Source organism: Topomyia yanbarensis, chromosome 2 (genome assembly GCF_030247195.1).
Source record: "Topomyia yanbarensis strain Yona2022 chromosome 2, ASM3024719v1, whole genome shotgun sequence".
In the NCBI taxonomy this organism is placed as follows: Eukaryota; Metazoa; Arthropoda; class Insecta; order Diptera; family Culicidae; genus Topomyia; species Topomyia yanbarensis.
In genome coordinates this window covers 265,852,466-265,864,901 of record NC_080671.1, presented here as the reverse complement: position 1 = coordinate 265,864,901, position 12,436 = coordinate 265,852,466, and the positions used below count along the sequence as shown (strand labels likewise).

General features: G+C 34.8%; 1 protein-coding gene across 1 annotated transcript in view; it reads left to right on the top strand.

Moving 5' to 3' along the window:
* Positions 1–12,436, top strand: part of LOC131683118 (uncharacterized) — a 472,644-nt gene that overhangs the window by 273,216 nt on the left and 186,992 nt on the right. The gene's annotated exons all lie outside the window — the stretch shown is intronic.

Here is a 12,436-nt window from a genome sequence, read left to right as displayed (position 1 = left end):
CACTGTTTTACAGTGGAATTGCAGAAGTATCATACCTAAAATTGATTCCTTAAAAATTTTACTGCATAATTTAAAATGCGATGCTTTTGCTCTATGTGAAACATGGCTTACCTCAAACATTAATTTCAACTTAAATGATTTCAACATTATTCGCCTAGACCGAGACACCCCGTATGGAGGAGTGCTTCTAGGAATTAAAAAGTGCTATTCTTTCTATAGAATTAACATCCCCTTGTTTGCGGGCATTGAGGCTGTAGCTGTCCAAACGAACATTAAAGGCAAAGACATGTCTATCGCTTCTATATATATACCTCCCAAAGTTCAAATTGGACAACGTCAAATTTTTGAGGTAGTGGAATCCATGGCTGCTCCGCGTCTGATACTGGGAGACTTCAACTCGCACGGAGTATTGTGGGGTTCCCTCTACAATGATAATCGATCTTCTTTGATTTACAATGTTTGTGACGAATTTAATATGACAGTTTTAAATACTGGCGAAACAACACGCATCCCCAGACCTCCTGCACGTCCAAGTGCATTAGATCTATCTCTGTGCTCGACATCACTTCGGTTAGACTGCACGTGGAAGGTTGTACCTGATTCTCACGGTAGCGATCATTTGCCAATCGTTGTTTCAATTAACAGTGAATTAGGCCTTACGAATTCAATCAATGTTCCTTATGACTTAACACGAAATATTGATTGGAAAACATACGAAACATTAATTTCCACTTCTCTTGCTTCGACAGAAGAGCTACCCCCTACCGAAGAATATGAATTCCTAGCGGGTTTAATTATTGAAGCAGCAGTACAAGCCCAAACGAAATGCAATCCTGGAATGACAATAAATAGACGGCCCCCTAATCCTTGGTGGGACAAAGAGTGCTCTGATGCATATGAAGCTAAACAAGTTGCCTACAAAGAAATTATGAAACAGAAAGGGGGTATACGTGAGAACTTTGAAAATTATTTCATTTTGCAAAACAAATTTGACAGTATACGTCGTGCCAAAAAATCTAGTTATTGGAGACACTTCGTTAATGGCTTGTCAAGAGAAACATCAATGAGTACTCTTTGGAACACAGCCAGAAGAATGAGGAATCGAAACGTGACTAATGAAAGCGAAGATTTTTCGAATCGTTGGATATTTAATTTTGCCAAGAAAATTTGTCCCGATTCTGCTCCTGCGCAGAAAATCACTCGCGATGCTCCCACAAGTAACGATTTCATAGATTCGCCCTTGACAATGATGGAATTCTCAATTGCACTCCTCTCATGCAACAATAATGCTCCGGGACTAGACAGAATTAAATTCAACTTGGTGAAGAATCTGCCTGACCTAGCAAAAAGACGCTTGTTGAATTTATTCAATAAGCTTCTTGAGCAGAACATTGTCCCGCACGACTGGAGACAAGTGAGAGTTATCGCTATTCCAAAACCGGGAAAACCAGCCTCCGATCATAACTCGTATCGACCGATTGCAATGTTATCCTGCATCAGGAAATTGTTGGAAAAAATTATCCTACGACGTCTCGACAATTGGGTTGAGGCGAACGGCTTGCTATCAGATACCCAGTTTGGTTTTCGGAGGGGAAAGGGAACGAATGATTGTCTGGCGCTACTTTCGTCAGAAATCCAACTAGCTTATGCAAAAAAAGAACAAATGGCGTCTGTGTTCTTAGACATAAAAGGAGCATTCGACTCTGTTTCCATTGATGTTCTCTCAGAGAAACTACATCAATGTGGTCTTTCACCAATATTAAATAATTATTTATACAACTTATTGTCAGAAAAGCACATGCATTTTTCATATGGCGATTTGGCAACATTCAGAATAAGTTACATGGGCCTCCCACAAGGTTCTTGTTTAAGCCCCCTTCTCTACAATTTTTACGTGAATGATATTGATAATTGTATTGTCAGCCCATGCACTCTAAGACAACTTGCAGATGATGGCGTGGTTTCTGTTACAGGACCAAAAGCCTTAAATTTACAACAACCACTGCAAGATAGCTTGGATAATTTATCAATTTGGGCTTTAAAGCTGGGCATCGATTTCTCTACGGAGAAAACAGAGTTGGTCGTTTTCTCAAGGAAGCGTGATCCAGCTCAGCTTCAGCTTCAGTTGGTTGGTAGAACGATAGCCCAAGTCCTGACTTTTAAATACCTTGGAATTTGGTTCGATTCTAAAGGCACATGGGGAGGCCACATTAGGTATCTAATAACGAAATGCCAACAAAGGATAAATTTTCTGCGAACAATAACTGGATCATGGTGGGGTTCTCATCCAAGTGACATGATAAGATTGTATCAAACAACAATACTTTCAGTAATGGAATATGGGTGCATCTGTTTCCGTTCAGCTGCGAACACTCACATTATTAAACTGGAACGGATACAGTATCGCTGTTTACGAATTGCCTTAGGTTGCATGCAGTCGACCCATACGATGAGTCTTGAAGTACTAGCGGGAGTTCTTCCTTTAAAAGACCGATTCTGGGATCTTTCTTCTCGTTTACTTATTCGATGTGAGGTTATGAACCCACTGGTAATTGAAAATTTTGAAAGACTTGTCGAGCTTCAACCCCAAACCAGATTCATGACAGTGTATTTCAATCACATGTCACAAGAAATAACGCCTGCTAGGTATGTTCCCACATACGTCAATATACTAGATATTCCTGAATCCACTTTATTCTTCGACACGTCCATGCAAGCAGAGATTCGTGGAATTCCGGATCATCTACGCTCGTGGGAGATCCCTAAAATATTCACAAGTAAATATCAACACATAGACTGCCTTAAAATGTTTTACACTGATGGGTCACGAATCAGTGAGGCCACTGGTTTCGGTATTTTCAACAATAATTTTTCAATTTCTCTCAAACTTGCAGAACCCGCCTCTGTTTATATAGCGGAACTAGCAGCAGTTCACTATAGTTTGCAAATAATTAATACTTTACCCCCGAACCATTACTTTATCCTCACTGATAGTCTCAGCACAATTGCAGCTCTACGCTCAAAGAGGATTGATAATCACGATCCATTCTTTTTGGGGAAGATACGAGAATCTCTGAGTAACCTGACAAGAAAATGTTATAAATTTACCCTAGTGTGGCTCCCCGCCCATTGCTCTATTGCGGGCAATGAGAAAGCTGATAATTTAGCCAAGATTGGTGCACTAGATGGTGAAATATATGAAAGACCCATCGCTTACAATGAATTTTATAGCGCTTCTCGACAGAGGACACTTGCTAGTTGGCAAACATCTTGGGACAATGGAGATATGGGACGATGGCTACACTCAATTACCCCTAAAGTATCAACGAAGGCATGGTTCAAAGGATTGGATGTAAGTCGGGACTTCATCCGTGTGATGTCTAGGCTCATGTCCAATCATTATACTTTAGATGCGCATCTCCGTCGTATTGGGCTCGCTGAGGGTAATCATTGTGCTTGTGGAGAAGGTTACCATGACATTGAGCATGTTGTTTGGTTCTGCACTGAATATCGTGAAGCCAGATCACAATTAGTAGATTCTTTACAAGTCCGAGGAAGACCAATCCATGTTCCTGTTAGAGACATCCTGGCGTATCGCGATCCTCTATACATGGAACTTATCTATCATTTTCTAAAAACAGCGTCTGTCAAAATTTAATTAAATTCATCTCCTCATACTCTCATCCAAGGCTAATCATTCACCAATTAAAGGAACCTAGAATATTTAGTTTTTAAATTTAGACAATAACAGAAAAAAAAGTAAATAAATACACCCGAAAATACTAGATCAGTATGAAATACAACAATGTAAGGAAAAAAGCAAACAATAAAGTGATTTCAGTGTTAGTTTTAGACAAAGTACTAGTATAGTTAAAATTAGTCTTAAGGATTTTTGTAACGTGCTATGTAAAAAAAGAAACTGGCGTAAAAAGCTATTGCAAATGCCGTGTCAAATAAACGTATGAAAAAAAAAAAAATCATGTTTTACCGCCGACGCGGTAAAACATGATGATGAGTTATGTTCTACCATAGACCATGCGGTAGACTTGGGTGCAACGCCCAACTCCTACTCTGCATAAGGCAAAGAATTCTTCACATTTCCTTTCGATCATGCCCATATGAGCCTGCCTAGTTCTAGTTTTCCGTTCTAAGTTTATAACTGATTCGCTCTAGAATACCTATCCGTCTTTCAATTTCATTGCTTTCGTTTCTCTTAGTCTCAAATTTGCCGAAAATAGCCAACAAAATCGATATGGTAGTGCGAACGTTGCATAACAATGTAATTTTTCAAATAATTTCATTTTTTTCCACCACTAATCGATCAAGAAATACTTAAACTTAAGATTGTTTACTTAAGTTCATTAGTGCATTATTGAAAATTTAAATGGAAAATGAAATTTCATATTTCATGGAGAATCTGTATATTTCCGTTGGCGGGCGTGGGCTTCCTCATCACAGCTCTCAATATGGAACTTTTCTTTTGAATATATTTTCTGGACAGACCAGCCTATTTTTACTAGATGGATCAGCCAAATAATGCCAATCACCTAGTGAGATACTTGATTAATTGTAATAATAGATTACCGTTAAAAGACCTTCAATAAATTATGTTTTGATGGGGAGGGTATATAGGAAATTGTAACATATGAAAACAGGCGAGTGAACAAGAACGCGAGTCGATATGTATGATGGATAAAATTCATTTGCACGCTCTTGAAAAAAGCTACATTTTTAATGTCACCGTGGTCGTGTCCTGTACACAACCCTTTAATTTTTTTATTCATTTTGTTTATTTGGGTTCATTTAGTCTATTTTATTCATTACATTCTTTGGATTCACTCTGATCAGTTTTTTTGTACATTTTATTCATATCATTCATTTAACTTATTTTATTCATTGTTTTCCTTCTATGCATTCTCTTTGCTTTTTTCAGTTCATACATGTTTTTAATTTCTCCATTTTAATAATTTGACTATTTTTCAGATTTATTCATTTCATCCAAAATATTTATTTGACACAATTTATTTTTTTCAATTTATTTATAACTTTTTAACATCGCCTTATTTTTCATTTTAATCAATTCATTTTCTTCTTCTTTTTATTCATTTAATCAATTCTATTCGTTTCGGTTATTTGATTCGCTTGTTTTTTTTTCAATGTATTTACTCTTTTATTAGTATTATTCTTTTCATTCATTCCAATTATTTTATTCATTTTATACATCTCATTCATTTGATTCATTGTTTTCACTGGATTCATTAAATTCCTTCTATCCATTTGATTTGTTTCATAGGATTCATTTGAATTAATTGATTCGTTTGATTCATTTTGTTCATTTCTTTAATTTTAATAGTTTATAATCAGTCATTCCACTTATTTATTTTATTCAATTTGTTAGTTTGAGTCAATTTAATTTATTTAATTAATTTGATAACTATTTTTAAATAATGACTAATTTTTCATTCAATGAGCTAATCTAATTTGATTTATGTATTTTATTAATTTGATTTATACAAATCATTGTACTCATTTTATGAATTTGAAAACATTTTGTTTTGCATTTTTTGTTTTTACATTTCTTACAAAAGAAATGTATAGGATTGGCTCAAACTTTGAAAACTTTTTCCGAGGCCCGGAGGGCCGAGTCTCATATACCAATCGACACAGCTCGACAAATTGAGACAATGTCTGTATGTGTGTGTGTATGTGTGTATGTATGTATGTACAAAATGTCATGTAATTATCTCAGCAATGGCTGAACCGATCTTAATGAAACTAGTTTCAAATGAAAGGCCTAACGTTGCCATTTGACACTATTATTTTTGATTTTCGATATTTTGTTTACTTTCTGAGATATGGGCGTTTTTGTGAAAACACAGCAGGTTTTTTGCGAATAACTTTTGAAAATTACAATATTGTCTGACAAACTGCACATAAATAGAAAGCTTGTTAAAATACCTTTCTAACAAGCTATGGATTGTCTAAATCCGTGCACGATCGGCGGAGATATTAAACATTTTGTATTTTTAGTCCTTGCTTACCAATTTCCACTAACTAAATATGAGATTGTTTCATACAGAGTATTGCTTTACTGGTGTTTAGGGGCAAAGCTAAACCGATTTTGAATATAGGGGTATGAAAACACATCTACGTGATTCAAGGAATTCGATGTTGAGAACATTTTGTGAATTACCTTTATAATAAATGAACTATTTCTCAAAAATCAATATATAAGTTCACTTCAAAGACAAAATAATGTGTTGATAAAGAAACAGTGAGTTCTAGTATTTATTCCTTGGATTAGACATTGCGTTCAATCATAAGGTAAATGTTGGATGGTACATACACAGATCAACAAGTAATTCACCTAGTAGTGAGATAAAAGATTTCTAATATAATTATACTTGTGGCGTCACCGAAAGTAGAGTAGTAAGTATGTTTGAAGCCCAAAAATCTAGCGAAAATTTAGCTCTTTTCCTTTTACTACTCACATTAATTATGACAAGAATGAAAGAAATCAATATATCATAATAATATACCTATAAAAATAATGTCACTGCATTAACCATCATTTGCCATTCCTCACACGCCCCCTCCCCCCATCTCTCTCTCTCTCTCTCTCTCTCTCTCTCTCTCTCTCTCTCTCTCTCTCTTTCTCGCTTTGTCTCTCTTCTATCGCATCTATCTAGCTATTTCTGAATCCATTTCTAAGTTGTGTGATAATCTGCCAATCTAAAATATTTATTAATTGTAATTGCGAAGGTTTGAGAAAACAAAACTATTTTTTGTCTGCTGCTACATCAACTCAATTTTAATTCAATTATATTCAAAGCCTGTATCTACACTATAATTAAGGAAATTCATGGCTATATCCGAAAAATATTTAGCTTAACTGGGTAATATGAAAGTTTGACGATGAAAATTTTCAAAAGAGACATTCCACTATTCATATCTCTATTGAATTTTGAATGAAATATATGCTCAATGACTGAAAGCTGAAGTCAGCAGGATTGGTCTTGCCATCAACGTTTCGAAGACAAAATACATGAGAGGAAGAGGTTCTAGAGACGACCATGTGAACCTCTCACCCGAGTTCGGATTGCCGGTGACGAAATCGAGATGGTCGACGAATTCATGTATTTGGGCTCACTGTTAACCGATGACATTGATAAGCAGAGAAATTCAGAGACGGATCTTGGCGGGAAATCGTGCCTACTTTGGACTCCGTAGGACGCTCCGGTCGAACAAAATTCGCCGCCGCACGAAGTTGATTATCTACAAGACGCTGATTAAATCGGTGGTCCTCTACGGCCACGCGACCTGGACTATGCTCGTGGAGGACCAACGCGCTCTTGGAGTTTTCGAACGAAAGGTGTTGCAGATGGAAGACGGAACGTGGCGCAGGCGAATGAACTATGAGTTATATCAGCTGCACATTCGTTGTATTGTTACGAACTTTCATGAAAAATAAACGGATCAAAGACCAAAAATATCCACAAATCAGATCCAAGAAAAGAAGTCTCCCAAAGTACCCACTCTCGATGGGGGATGTAACTGCAATGTGTCTTCTAACTTATCGTCGTCCATTTCTGGATATACTGAGTAGTTTGAACCATTTCTTTTTCACAGTATTGGTCTGTATAGGACTTATTTATCAATATTTCCTGCACGAGAATTCCGAACGAAACAATATGAAAGCTATAAGGATGAATGGAAAGAGACTACATTGCAATCAACTGATTGCACGGCTTTTATGCTATCGACATAGCCTAGACATTTCACACTATTTACTTCAATGCAAATAAAAACTGTGAAATATCTATCTGTCTCATTCAAGAATCGCATTCTCTCTGTCGTTCTCTGTTCAAGGGGCTTGAAATCACATGTGACCTTGTCTCACTTTACTATATTCAATTGTGTGTTAAAATACTGGACCAGTAAATTCTATTCTGTACATAAATCTTTTTTTCGGGAATATGTGACCAAAAAGTAAACTTCGAATTCCAAAGCAAATTAAACGTTCCAGGTTCCTGATAAATAATTAATGTCCAACAATAAAGTAGAAACACCAGATAATCTTCTTTTTATTCGTTTTGTTCATCTGCGTTCATTTTACTTATTTTATTCGGTTCTTTCTTTGGATTCACTCTGATCAGTTTATTCTTTTTGTGCATTTTACTCATATCATTCATTTAACTTATTTTATTCATTGTTTTCATTGTATGCATTTTATTCATTTTTTCCAGTTTATTCATTTTGTTCAGTTTCTTCATTTTAGTAATCTAACTACTTTTTCAGTTTTAATCATTTCATCCAAATAATTTATTTGATTCAATTTATTTCTTTATATTAATTTATAACCTTTTACCATTGTTCAATTTTTCATTTTAATCAATGCATTTAATTCTGCCAATTTTCTTCTTTTTATACATTTTATCACTTCAGCTCATTTTGTTTATTTGATTCGTTTGTTTTATTTATGCATTTCATTTATGTTTTAATTTATTCATTTTGTTCATCCATTCTTTTTATTCATTTGATCCATTTCATTAATTTGATTCATTGTATTCACTGGATGAATTAAATCAATTTGATTCATTTGATTCATTTGATTCATGTGATTAATTTGATTCATTTGATTCATATGATTCATTTAATTCATTTGATTCATTTGATTCATTTGATTCATTTGATTCATTTGATTCATTTGATTCGTGTGATTCATTTGATTCATATGATTCATATGATTCATATGATTCATATGATTCATATGATTCATATGATTCATATGATTCATATGATTCATATGATTCATATGATTCATATGATTCATATGATTCTTTTGATTCTTTTGATTCATTTAATTCATTTGATTCATTTGATTCATTTGATTCATTGGATTCATTTGATTTATTTGATTCATTTGATTTATTTCATTCATTTGATTCATTTGATTCATTGGATTCATTTGATTTATTTGATTCATTTGATTCATTTGATTCATTTGATTCATTTGATTCATTTGATTCGTTTGATTCATTTGATTTATTTGAATCATTTGAATTATTTGTTTCATTTGATTCATTTGATTCATTTTATTCATATCTTTAATTTTATGCATTTCATGTTCAGTTATTCGTTTTATTTCATTCAATTTGTTAGTATGAGTCAATTTATTCTATTGATCTTATAACTATTTCTAAATATAATCTTAATTTTTATTTAATAACCTAATCTAATTTGATTCGTGTATATTATAATTTTAGTTTACATTAATTTTTCTACTCATTTCATGAATTTAAAAACCTATTATTTCATTTTTTGCTTTACTTTTTTATTTCGTTCGTTTTGTTGATTTCTATAATTTATTCAGTTTATTCGAGATTTTATTCGTGCAAGACTAGAAACTGTTTTCATCCTACCTCTAGTTGGGTGCCTACTTCTCGTGAGTTATGCAAACGAATCCAATAGTGAAATGTGTAAGAAATGTCTCATCTCACTGCAAGGTGGATTAAATCGGTTTTTTTATTTAGTTCATTTTATTTATTTTCTATATTCTATTCAGTTTATTTGAGGTTTTATTTGTGCAGGACCAGAAACTGCAAACTAATAAAGGAGTTCTGCATGTGTAAGAAATGTCTCATCTCACTGCTAGGTGGATTAGGTTGGTTTTATTGAAAAATACACCATTTTCAAAAATTAATTATTTTTTTTTTACAGAAATAACGCTCCCGCAGTTTTTTCACAAAAAACTAGAAAAATTTCGATCTTTCAAATAACATTAAAATATTGAAAATCCATTTGCAATGTTGGTATATCTTCCTGAAAAAACCATTTTTGTTTTGAAAATCGACTGCAACTATGCAAACAAAAGAGATAGAAACTTCATTGCTTCGGCAAAAATGTGTATTTGCAAAAGTTCTAAAAACCTCTAGAACAAAGTATTAGCGAGAAATTAACACATCAAAATATATTAATAGAAAACCAATTTTTAAAGAGCCACCCTACCTTAAATATTGCAAAAATAATAGCACATGAACCATTGGAGATGGCAACATAGTTTCTTCAGAAAAGTTGCTTCAATTTGATGGATTTATAACTTTGTAGAACATTATGTAGCTGAATTTTACATATCTAAGAAGTTGATACGTTGAACACCCTAACCACAAGGACCACCCTAATTCAACTAATATAAAAAATCGGCAAGAAAGTTTTAAGAAAGTTTGCCGAAGATACTATATATCCAAAACCAACGGTTTAGGCGCAAACAGTTTTGTCTTCCTAAATACAGCTTTGGGACCATAGTGCAATGGTAAGAGATAGTGCAATCTGATGTTCTGCGAAGTTATACAGTATTGCAAAGGCTTTCGTAGCTCGTTGTAAATGTAGAATTTAGGCCGCTTAGTGATGCAAACAACATCGAGAATGAATATATTTTAATACACCTTTTGAATGTTTCCTATGTTTTTCTAATTTTTATTTCTATTTCTTGTGCAGTTTTTTTTTTATTTTTTTTTGTTTATTAGGGTTATAACCATCAGGTCATTCACCCGAGTTTCTTTTATTATACATAACATGTTACAAAGTTTTCTTAAGACTATCATGTTATGATAAAATCTATATTCTTAAATTTCTTTGTAATCCCATTGATATTTCTCCTGTTGCATTCATTTATACAGCTTTTTTTAATTTTTTGAACTAACTGTTGACTAACTTTAAGAGGCCTCGTCTCAGAGATGTCGTGCACAGTGCCGCGCGTCAGTGCTCGTTTATTACCTCTCGCAGAAGAAGCGTACACAATGCGCTGTGAATCCAGTTGGACTGGCATTGGTTGCGCGATTACAGGGCTGATAATTTGAAGATAGGTGAGAACTACTAGGGTCATTCAAATGCCGATTAGTGACTTTTTCATCATATCTGGCCTCACTTATAACTTAGAAATAGGCTGCTCAAAATATATTCTGTTCTCTTACGCGGGCTACTGGGCTTAAGTACTATATTGTGCTAGTACATTGCCAGCCTAGGATGAATACGTAAGTAGGCTAAAATCCACTTCGCGCTGTGCTTCTATTATTTTCAGCACCCCCCTTTTTCGCAAATAAGCAAATCGTGCATGCAAACTGCGCTACCTGCCCAGTCGGGGGTACATCATCAGATATTTGAATTTTGCTTTATGTGAATCTTCCACCATGGGTGGATCGTCCCCTGCGAGAGCTGCAACATTGCTATCGTCGCTTGTCGATCTCTCTCACAATAGAGACTGAACCGACTGGGTATTTTGTGAGGTTTATCGCGCATGTTGCTCGCTATCGCCGGAGAAATATAGTGTATGTTGTTGTCGTCGGTGGTTGTTGATCGCTTCAAGACGTGCCATGTGCTGCGAACCCAATTCAAATGATATTGGTTATACGAGTACGGGACTGATATTTTGGTAATAGGCAAAGGATACTACGCCCATTTGAAGGCCCGATGGTCAATTTTTCGACGTATCTGGTACCACACAAAACTTCCAAATTGAACAATACAATATTTTGGAATTATAGTCCATGTGATTTCATAGAAATACGGATTACCATTCCACACTGGTCCAGAATTCAAATTTAGCAAGAATTTTGAGATTTTACTAAAACGAAACAACTTAGCCTTAATAAATCTTTGGAGAAGTTTTCGTAGTTTGTGGGCCCCTTCTTTTTGTTAAAATTAAGAGGGTGGTTCTAATTCTACCAAGATAAAAAATAACTTTTTAATCATTCTAGCTAGAGCCAAATAACCTTAAGCGAAGTTGTAGAACGACAAATTTTGGAAAAGTTTGCTGAAGACATCTGAGTTCTACCTGTCATACTTTTCATTTTACAACTTATACTTTTATTTTAAAATTAAAGGGTGTTTCTTAGTGTTTCTCAGAAAAACTGTTTTATTCAAATAACTTTGCGGTGTTGATTTAAAAGTGAAGTAGTCTTCAGACAACTTTAAGATTGTTTTAAGGCGAACAACTTGTTTCATGGCACCACATATCTAACTATTTTTGCCGAAGCGTTATGAGCAAGGTGCGGAAAACTCGCTCACCGCCATGAGCGTACATGAATTTGTTTCCTTATACATCGTCGGGGGTTTACGCTCTCGTTAAACAGATACAGACCCACACAACTCGTTCCGCATCACACCGTATGCGATTACGAAGAGAGAGAGAGAATCGGAAATCGCAAAAATTTTTACGCGTTCCGCATTGCCGATGCAGTGAGTTAATATGTACCATCGGCAGTATTCGGCAGCGAACATGTTCGTTCGGAAAAATGATCCAATTCTCCGTGCGCAATTCAGAAACTTGTGAACTTTAGATATTTGCAGGGAATCACCCAACACGGGGAACCAGTTTACTCCACAACTTACCTCGACGGTGGCCTGACTTCTAATGTGAGGTGATGAACTGCTGATG